Source organism: Vigna umbellata, chromosome 4, assembly GCF_029865625.1.
Source record: "Vigna umbellata cultivar VRB3 chromosome 4, Vumbellata_1.0, whole genome shotgun sequence".
Lineage (NCBI taxonomy): Eukaryota > Viridiplantae > Streptophyta > Magnoliopsida > Fabales > Fabaceae > Vigna > Vigna umbellata.
Window position 1 is genome coordinate 22843770 of NC_142168.1, and position 11252 is coordinate 22855021.

An 11252-nucleotide genomic window follows, 5' to 3' on the forward strand; every position below is an offset into this window, starting at 1 on the left:
TTTGAGTTCTACCTAATTCTTTGCTTTTGACAAGTTTCCTAGGTTCATTTCACTACTTTAGACTTGTTAAGATGTTAACATTAATTAAAATTAGTCTATTTTATGTGAATTGACAATTTCTCAACTTATGAGTACATTTTTTTAGGTTTTAAATGCTCAAACTTTGAGTTTTAGGCTATTATTTTCTTTTCACTACTTTTCTACCTTGATTACACTACTTTAGACTTGTTAGGATGTTAAAATTACTTAAAATTACTTAAAATTACTCTACTTTAGGTCAATTGGCACAACATGATCAAGTTGAAGAGTGGTGCAAGTAGATATTTTGTCCATTCTACACCAGTGCCTGCTCTTATGGATAGGTTGCTAGAGTTGGATGTAGAAATTGGATGGGATGGGATCTTGCAAGAAGATACCAAACACATATTTGATATGAAGTTAGAAGATATTATTAAATTTGCAGACGAGGATGAAAACTCTAATAGTATGCCTCACTTAGAGTTGTTAAATACGAAAAATTTGCAAGGCAATAAGGTTGTTGAAAAATTAGATTACCTAATTGTCCTAGCTTTATTACACCTTCAATCCTGTTAAAGCATCACCTGGGTATCATGTACATTCTGCGTTTTTGAATGAGATCTCTCATGGACGTTCCTAGGCTTAAATTCCAGCTACTTAATATGCTTATGGAGGCAAACTTGAAACATAAATTGTGTCCGTTGAAGGTGTATTTCACTATTGTAGTAGTGGAATCTCTTACATAGGCAAAGGCTGCTTAAATTTTCATGGTATCCTTAACCCATGCAAGGTTCCATTACTTAAACATTCTCATTCCATGGTTTAGTTTCTAGATTACCACACAATTGATTTAGGTTTTTCCCTATTTGAGGTTACTATTATTTCAGTTCACACTTAGTATATTTTTAGCATCTAACTTGGTGCATAACAGTATAATTAGTATACTCAAGTAAACAATTAATTACCATTTTGACAATATCACCATTCTTCACCTCTGCATACTCGTACATAACAATTTCATAATAGAACACAACTCTTATAACATTATCATTCAATCAATTACCACCCAAAATAGAACAATCCACTATATCAATTGTTACCATGAATCGAACCAAACATCTTATGTTCTAATGCAAATGAAAACAAAAGAAACATAACACAGTCAACATCATCATTGCACAGAACAATAATGACATGTTCTATAACAAATCATACTACACAAACTAATTCAAAGCATACATTGAAAAAAGTCACAATAAATTCTTCTTAGGTTTTAAAGTTCATGAATCAGAATGACAACTTACCTCCACGGCAGCCCCCTCCAATAACCTCTAAAGCGACAATGGAAGACCTCGTCACACAGCAACACTCCCCTAGTCATGGTGCCTCGTCGAATATCCTCCCTCGCAACAATGGAAGTCGTCGTCATGCACCCAGAACCCCGTCGTCACGCAACCAGAACATCGTTGTCACGCACCCACAACCCCACATGCAATTGTCTCGCGATAATGGTAGCCTTGAACTCAACCACCCGCCACTTTGCTCAGGACACCACAAAACCGCTATAAGAAAAAAGGTTCCACCAATGTCGCGTAATTGAAAATGGTAATAGGAAAAGAAAACGAGATTGGGGAATGGCGAACTTCACCTACAATGGAGGAGTGGAGAAGAAGCGTATCCCAATTGTGGTTAGGGTGGGGAACAATGTGCACAAGCGGCAGAGGGTGTTCGTAGAGGGAGTTAGGATAGAGAATCTGAATATTGGGGAAGAAGGAGTTTTCATGAAATGAGGGGGAAGGAAAAATCTCACTTTCTAATTTCATATACATCATCCACTTACTGACGGTCGTTTGCCTTCGATAATGACTCGTGTCCATTATCAACAACCATAATCCTTCAGTATAGTCCTACTCCACAAGCCGTCGGTAAACCAAAATTACTGACGGCCAAAGGTCTGACGGTAATAGTCTGCCAATAAAAGTTATTTTTCCTATAGTGTAAATAACACACAATCTAAAGAGATTAAGTAGAAGGTTCATATTTTGTTTTTATACTAATTTATTTGTTAATAATATTATGTTTAATTCTCGATCAACTTGGTGAGTTTCATTAGGCAAACTACTATTATAAGATACAACATTAATATCATTTGGACCTTATGCTAAAACTGAGTATTATTTGGACCACATTCACTCATCGGTAAACACTTAGTATTATTTGGAATAAAATCAATTTTGAAAAACCATAAAAGAAAAATTATTTAGAACTTAACCACTTCTAACTAAAACTAATATGCTTTGGAATGCAGTTACTCTTGGCTAAACACATTACTATTTGAAACACAAATATAACAAATAATTTGGAGTAGATCCACTCGTAATTGGCTAAAATTGAGTATTCTTTACAACATAACTGCACAACTAAATACAAAATATCATTTGAATGCAATCACTCCTTAATAAGACTAGGTTTTGAAAACCACTCTAGGCTAAGATCGAGTATTATTTTGATAATAACCACTCGTGTTTACAAAGAAGATGATATAAAAGATCACAAGTTCATCCAATAGAAGGAGGTAATGTCTTACGACTTATATAAATGTATTAGTATTCTATATTACTAATAAACACAAACATTGTTCTTTCTCATGGCTATAAGGGTTAGAAGTTTGAGATCTTGCTCACTTTCTTATAGTAAGACTTTCGTTGTTGTCAGCTTTCCTTTTACAAAGAAATATTCTATATATTGCTTTTAATAGGAAAATAGTTATTGAACATAGTTATTTTGAAGGTCATTGTCAACTATTACTTCTTCTTGAGTCTGAGCATGCTTTGAGGTTTCAAGATGTATTCAAAGCTTTTGACATAACATCCAATGCATGTGACTTTTTTAACAACACCTTTAGAACATGGCAAAGCTTCACACGGTAAGATGTATGACTTCTCCTTTTGAACAAAACACAATACCTGACATAACTAACTGACTTCATAATGTTAGCATCTTACCTTTTTTCAAAAAAAAAATGTTTGCTTGAAATAATTTTCAACTTATTTTTCAAGATATTTTTATGTTTTGAGAAAATACTATGAGATTTTTTTTAAATAACGAAGAAACATATATTTTTTTTAAGTATAAACAAACATTTTTTACATGTATTATGAAATATTTTAGGTTTATATATTTTAAACAAAAATATATTTGTTTTTTATTCAAACAAAATCTTATTTGACAAAGTATAATTGCTTACATTTATTTAACAAAAATCTTATCTTTGTTAAAAAAAAACATATATTAAACAAATATTTGAATCACATATGGTCTTCCCCAAGGTTATAAATCCACCACCAAACATAATCATGTTTAATCCAACCCTTCTGCCAACATGACTAATGTTGTTTCCCAAACATCCATTGAATCCTCTACCACCCCGTTTGATACTCCCAATGTTCAATGCTGCTACTCTCAACAACAATATGAGGCTGTTCTTAGCTTGTTAAAACATTCTCAAACTTCTACTCCTACCATGGCCAACGTAAAACAATGCACTCAACATTCTTCAGGTTCTTCTTCTCTATCCAATTTTTCTTCTTGGTTTATTGATAGTGGGGCTATTGATCATATATGTACTTCAAAGTTTCTTTTTAATTCTTTAAATTTCATTACTCCTATTTATATATGTTTTCCAAATAAAAATATTGTTATTGCTAGATTCTAAAGAACTATTACATTAGGAAATTTATTTTTTCATAATACTCCATTTGTTCCTAATTTCTCTGTTCACCTAGTTTCTATTTCTAAACTATTGTCTTCCAATAATTGTTTTATAATTTTTCATCAAAACCATTGCCTCATTGTGCAGATGAATACTTACCAGATGATTAGAATAGCTAAAAGGTACCAAGGGCTCTTTTATCATTTTAGTAATGATAACATCAGTGCTTTAGAATCAAATATCCATTATGGTTTCAATAACACTAGTGATTCTTGTAATTTGTGGCACATGAAACTTGGTTATCCTTCAAATAAAGTTTTTCAAACAATAGCATCTCTGTATTTTGATATTTCTTTTAAATCTATTGATGCTTATGATGTTTCTGCCATTGCTAAACAAAACACATCTTCATTTTTCTATTAGCAAAACTAAATCATCTTGTTTCTTTCATCTCATTCATGTTGATACTTAGGGCCCATCTCTACTACTTTCATTGATGAATATAAATATTTTTTTTACCATGGTTGATGACTATAGCCATTTCACATGGATTCTTCTCTTGAAACATAAAACTAATGTCAAAGCTTTACTTCAAAATTTCATCATTTTAACATAAAACTAGTTTTCTTATAAACTTGAAATAATAAGACCTGACAAAGGAAAATAATTTCTTCTTAATAAATTTTATACTACAAAAGGAATTTTCATGAGACTATTTGTGTTGCTACTCTCAAACAAAATTGCATTGTTGAAAGGAATCATAAACACATACTTAATGTTTGTCGGTCTTTCCTCTTTTAATCAAAAGTTCCAAATATTTTTTTGTCTTATGCCATAAAGCTCGCCATTCATATCATTAATAGTCTACCAACAACCTTCAAAATATATCTCCTTATGAACTGGTCTATTCCATCAAACTAGATTTTTCAAACGTAAGAGTCTTTGGGTGTTTATCATACTCCAGCTCTGCTAGTGCAAGACGCCCAAGGCTTGATTCCAGAAGTAATAAATATATTTTTCTTAGATACAAGTATGGAACCAAAGGTTTGTACGGTATGATTTTCATTCACATTCTATTCTTGTATCACGTCATGTCATTTTTCATGAAAATATTTTCCCTTATTATATTTCTTTGTCTCCACTTTCCTATCGTACAAATGATGAAATTTCTGATATTACCATCTTTTTACTTTTCGAGTGTGATAATTGTTTCCACTACAACAAATTACACAACATACAATAATTCTAACATTAATTATGACACCACCATTGTTCGTACTGTTGGACAAAGAGTTTTTCTTAGGAACAAAAGTATACATAGGTACTTAGACCATTATTACTGTGGTACTACTTCAAGCATCCCATCATCCCATACTACCCCATATCATATACACTTGTTCCTTTCTTATAATAATTGCTCTTCTAACCATGTTTCTTTTTGTCATAATATCTCTGCAAAAGTTGAACCATCATCCTTTAAAGAGCCTAACAAGTTTGAATGTTGGCAACAAGCAATGAATTCTAAATTAAATGCTCTTGATAGAACAAAACTTGGACTTTGGTTAATCTCCCTATTAGTAAGAAGTCTATTAGTTATCGTTGGGTTTACATAATCAAGCATAAATCACATGACTTCATTGACAGATATAAAGGTTATTTAGTTGCAAGAGGTTTCACCCAAACTAAAGGCTTTCTCCCCTGTTGTTAAAATCACCAGTGTACATCTTGTTCTTGCCCTTGTTGTTTCCAATCAATGGTTCCTTCATCAACTAGACGTTGACAACGCTTTCCTCCATGGTGATTTAACTGAACAAATATACATGAAGTCTCCTCTTGGTCTTTATCCTTCTAATCCCAATCTTGTCTGCAAGCTTCATAAATCATTTTATGATTTAAAACAAGTTAGCAAAAATTGAAATCACAAGCTGACATCTGAGTTACTATCTCTCGGGTATACACAAAGTTTAGCTGACCATTCTTTATTTATCAAACATTCTCCTTCTACTATCATCATCATTTTGGTATACGTTGATGATATCCTTCTATTTGGAAACAATCTCTGAAATTACCATTGTTAAGAATAATATACACATTAAAAACCATGGAGATCTCAAATATTTTCTAGGTTTTAAAATTGCTAGGTCTAGAGCTGGATTGTGTATGAATCAGAGAAAGTATTGTCTTAAATTGATTTTTGAAGCTGGTATGTTGGGATGTAAACTAGCTTCTACATTCGCTGATCCTTCTGTAAAATTGCATGTTGATGAAGGAACTTTCCTCATAGATAATTCTTTTTATTGTCGTTTAATTGGAAGGTTAATTAATCTCACCAATACGAGACCCGATATTGCTTTTGTCGTTCAACAACTTAGCCAGTTTGTCTCTTCTGATGACAACCTCATATGCAACAAACCATGAGAGTTATTAGGCACTTAAAGAATGCTCCTGGTTTTCGATTGTTATGTTACTGATAATTCTTCTAAAATTCATGCCTACTCTGATTTTGATTGTGTCACTTGTGCTACCATTAGAAGATCCATCTCTATCTTTTGTGCTTTTATTTGAATTTCTTTAATTTCTTGGAAGTCAAAGAAACAAACCACAATTTCCAAATCCTCCTCTGAAACCGAATACAAGTCCTTAGCTTCTCTAACTTGTGAAATTTAATGGTTGCAATACCTTTTAAAAGATTTACATATATTGTGTCCTACTCCCTATTCAGTCTATTGTGACAACAAACCTACTATCCACATTGCAAATAATCTTACCTTTCATAAGAGAACCAAACTTATAGACATAGACTGCCACATTACTAGACAAAAGCTTTAAGATGGTCTCATCAAACTTCTTCATGTGTCGTTTACCAATCAAGTTGTTGACGTTCTTACAAAGTCTCTTTATCCTTCTTTTAATATCCAAGCTAAACATGAATAATATTCATGTTCACTTGAGAGGGGTGAGAGAGAAATAACATATCTTTTCTTCTATTTTTCTTATTGTAAGTTTCCTTTGTTAGGATATAATTCCATGGTTTAATTGCTTCCTTTGTCCCCAGTTTGGTTGAATTGTGTCAAATTCATCCTCATTTTTAAAAAAGTTTCATTGTCGTCCTCACGTGGTGTAAAAGTGTCAATTGAATCCAAACATAGAAAAAATTTGTGTCAAAGTAGTCATTTTTCCTATATCTCTGTGTCTTCCTTTCATATGTCACTTCTCTGGAGCTATGAAAAGCCTTAAATTGGATAAGGTAAAATGAATATCTGTACTTGATTGTATGAAAGGAAGACACAGAGATATAGGAAAAATGACTACTTTGACACAAATTTTTTCTATGTTTGGATTCAATTGACACTTTTACACCACGTGAGGACGACAAGGAAACTTTTACACCACGTGAGGACGACAATGAAACTTTTTTAAAAATGAGGATGAATTTGACACAATTCAACCAAACTGGGGACAAAGGAAGCAATTAAACCTAATTCCATTTTTGCTTCCGTTTTGTAGTGATTCTATTCTCTTTAATGATAATGAAAATTTTTCTTTTGATCATTATGTCAAACATAATCATAAATTAAATTAAATTAAAATAAATGCTTTACATACAACATAATTTAATATTAAATTATATTTATACTTAAGCACACATTTAAAACCAAACACAATATTTGTTAAACTTAGTTCTAACACAAGATCACCAATAAACTTTTCGAAATAGTTTTTACTCGAAGGACTCAGGTAATCTTTCATACATGTAAATGAGTTTTGGGCTTATTTTTTACGATGAAACAAATGGGATAATTTTCCACAGTATGAACAATAAATCTCTTTTACCTCAACCTCATCCCCGTTTATTAGCATCATATCATCTCCATCTTCACATCCTTTTTACTAACAATGATGATTCTGTTATCATATTACACTAGTAAAGAAACTAGATTTAAAATCGATTAATAGGCCTCGGTTTTAGTGAAACCGAAACCTATTAAAACACGGTGGCAGAATTGTAAATAAAGTGAATTTTTATGACTCGGTTCACAGCGAACCGATGCCTAACAATTTGAATTCTGCTCTACTACCTCGGTCAATTGGAGACCCGAAGCAATAGGTGTTGTCACTTCTGAGCATCTGACACATCCGGACATCTGTGCACATGATACGGCATCGGTTAACAAAAATCTAGAGTATAAAGTTGCTCTACTGCCTCGGTCAGCTTGGGACCCGAGGCGATAGGTGTTGTCCGTGATTTTTATGGCTCCGTTTTTGTATTAATCGAGGCATTAGATGTGCTTTATCTCCAGGTTAAACCATTTTTACGCTACTGTTGTTCCTCTTTCTTCTCTCTGCGTAAAACTGGCCTTTCTTCTCCAGCCACCGCGACTGCTGCACTGCTGGACTGCGCCTCCACCATGCCAGCTACCACCGCCTTCATTCCTCACCCCTCTCCTTTCTTCTTCTTCTCCTTGTTCTGCTTCTTCTTATTGTACTTTTTTTCACTATCTAGTTTCGTCTTTGCTGGAGGAAGGAAGGAATGAACAACACATGGGCCATGGATCCTCTGACTCCCCGCTTTCAAAAATGATGAAGATGAAGTCCGCGGGGCTGCAGGTACTATGGATCCTCTGACTCCCAATCGGGTAGCCTTCCCAGGTCTCGCCGGTCTTGCCCGATCAGTCGAGCGGCGCCGCATTGAACGACCAGCTCTCCAACCCCACCTCCATATTTGGTCTCCGTCTCTAGGTGGTGCTCGGCGTGTGTGTCGGCGCCACCATCGTCCTCATCCTCTTCCTTATCTCCGTCTGGGTGGCCTTCAAGCGCTCCAAAGCCAACCCCGTTTCCATCCCCGACGTCTCCAAGGAGATCCAAGAAATTAGGGTCGACCACGCCCCCACCCCCAACCCGACCCTTTTCCCGAACCTGACCCAGTTTCGCCCATCGAGGAAAAAACCAACCCTCTCAACTACCAGAGAATCCAGTTCGAGATTGGGAAGAACCACCGAATCTCCTACCCCGAACGTGCCTTGCTTCGCTCATCTTCCAACGATCCCGCCGGTGTTGAGCCTCGCCTCCTCGATCAGGTTTCCACCGTCATTCCCAAAGTTTCACACTTGGGCTGGGGCCACTGGTACACTCTCCGAGAGCTTGAGGATTCCACCAACACCTTCGCCCCTGAGAATGTTATTGGCTAAGGAGGATATGGAATTGTTCACCACCGCAAGATCGTTCCATGTGAATCAGTACGGTTGAAAAGAAAATACGTTACTGCCTCGGTTACCTAAAAAACCGAGGCATAATCCCATCTTTCTTGAATCGGTTTGAAACCGAGGCATAAAACGTACCCCTTTTTACCTCGTCTATATATGCCTCGGTTATAGAACTGGTGCCTATAAGCCAAAGCAACCGGTGCCATTTCCTGTTTGTGTACTAGTGTTAACTCTCCCACCTAATAGTTTGAAAGATGTAAGTTCAATTTTACACTCATTACTATGTCTCTTGCTTCCACATGTCCCTCACGGAATATAATATTCAACTTCACATTCTCGATTCTCATAAAATCCAACCCTTTTCTATTCTAACATTCTTGAAAATCTCTCACACTATACCCCATTTTAGGAACACGTTGCATAACTCTTTCCAAACACACCCTTTTGGAATTCTAAAGAAGAAAAAAGTGCGATGTTTCTTCAATTCATCTCCCTCACTTCTCATAATTAATCAAATGTCACTCCTTTGCTTCTATTCAATTCACTTAATAAAACTCTATCAACAAATTTGTTAATCCTAATATATTAAACTATAGTTTTTAGTAGGATTTTGGTTTTAAGTTTTATCAATAAAAATATATAAAAAAATTAATTCTTGACTATACTTATAGATAACAACATCATGCAATAAAAGAAAGGAGGAATCGATGATGATACACGGTGCAGCAATAAATTTTGTGTACTTGATTAATAAATGTATTTAATTTCAGCCATGTGTATTATTGATAAATGGCTAGAAACCACTCGTTATGTTGAAAAGAATGGATCACTAGTTCATGTGACCTTTTTGAGGAACACTTATCGTAAGAGAGTGTTGTGCCATGTGGCATGCAAATTATGGAGCCAAAATGGTATTTATCTTTTCTAGTTTTAAGTGATTGTCGTGCTGTACTTAGACACCAGACCTGCTCTCCCACATGCATTGGGAATTCACACTGTCTAAGAACACTTATTTCTCTTTCTTTCTGTTTTTTCTTTGCCCTTCTCTTTTATTTCTTTTGTATATGTAAAATATTATAAACCGAAGTAAAATGTTACGTGAAATTTACAAAAATCGTTATATATTTTGGTTATATTATACAAGTTAGAACGTGGATTTTACACCAATAATTATTATAACAAAGATGATTTTACCAGAATGTTAGAAACTATTGTTGGATGAAAAATATAAAATTATTTAGTAATGTGACTGTATTTTTTAAAAACTAAACTCATGTTGAGTTTAAGTAATGTTGTAATCATGTTAAGATATCTACTTATAAAGGGTAGTATGTCTTTAATCTAAAATTTAAATTAATTTAATAAAATATCTATTTTTTAAGTGTAAATTTTCAAATCATATAATTTTTCTTTTTAACTTTAGTATTCTGATGAAGAAAAAGTCCCATGTGTTTCTTTTTTTTTTTTTTTGACTCATTTTATAAATCCTATCAACTATATATATATATATCTTAAAAATAATGTGTTAGTTAAAACGACTCCACTGGGGATCGAACCCAGAATCTCTGGTTCCGTAGACCAGCGCCTTATCCATTGGGCCATGGAGTCCTTTTGATGAGTAATTGCATGATAATTAAAATATATTTTAAACATCTTATATTCAAAGACTAAGACAACCACTAGTAAAAAATGACGTTTTTAACTTGTACATTATGACTCGATTTTTACTGAACCGAAGCATATCAAAATGCGGTGACAGTCTTGTAATTTTAAAAGCATTATATGCCTCGATTGTTAAGCAACTGGTGTCTAAAAGTAATACTGATTCGGTTATCAGAGTGAACCGAGGCATAACCCTCACTTAGCAAAGATACGACCTCGGTTGGCATGGACCCGAGGCATATTGGGCTCTAAATCGGTCTCGATTGGCATGCACCCGAGGCATATTGGGCTTTAAATCGACACAACCCTGCTCATTTCCCCAAAGCACCTCTCCTCTTCTCTCTTCTCTGCCTCTTCTTTGCCTCTTCTTCGCCTCGCGATATTCCTCCTGCGATGTGCAACGACGGTGGACGCGGCAACGAGAACCGACGGTGGACGCGGCGGCAGCGAGGACGCAACGGCGAGGACACAGCGGCGAGGACGCGACGACGAGAACGCAACGGCGACGACGACGCAGCGGTGACGGAGGAAGGTGACGGAGGGCAGATCTAGGCGCATGGAAGGGCGGAGGGCAGATATGGGCACATGGAGGGTCGTAGAGCATATTTGTGCACATGGAGGGGCGGAGGGCAGATCTGTGGCGGTGGACGGAGGAT

At 35.1% G+C, this 11252-nt stretch overlaps 1 non-coding gene across 1 annotated transcript; it reads right to left on the reverse strand.

Moving 5' to 3' along the window:
- Positions 1 to 10469: 10469 nt before the first annotated feature.
- Positions 10470 to 10542, reverse strand: TRNAR-ACG (transfer RNA arginine (anticodon ACG)). The gene has a single exon. It is a non-coding gene; the product is annotated as a tRNA-Arg (tRNA).
- Between the last annotated feature and the right edge of the window lie 710 nt (positions 10543 to 11252).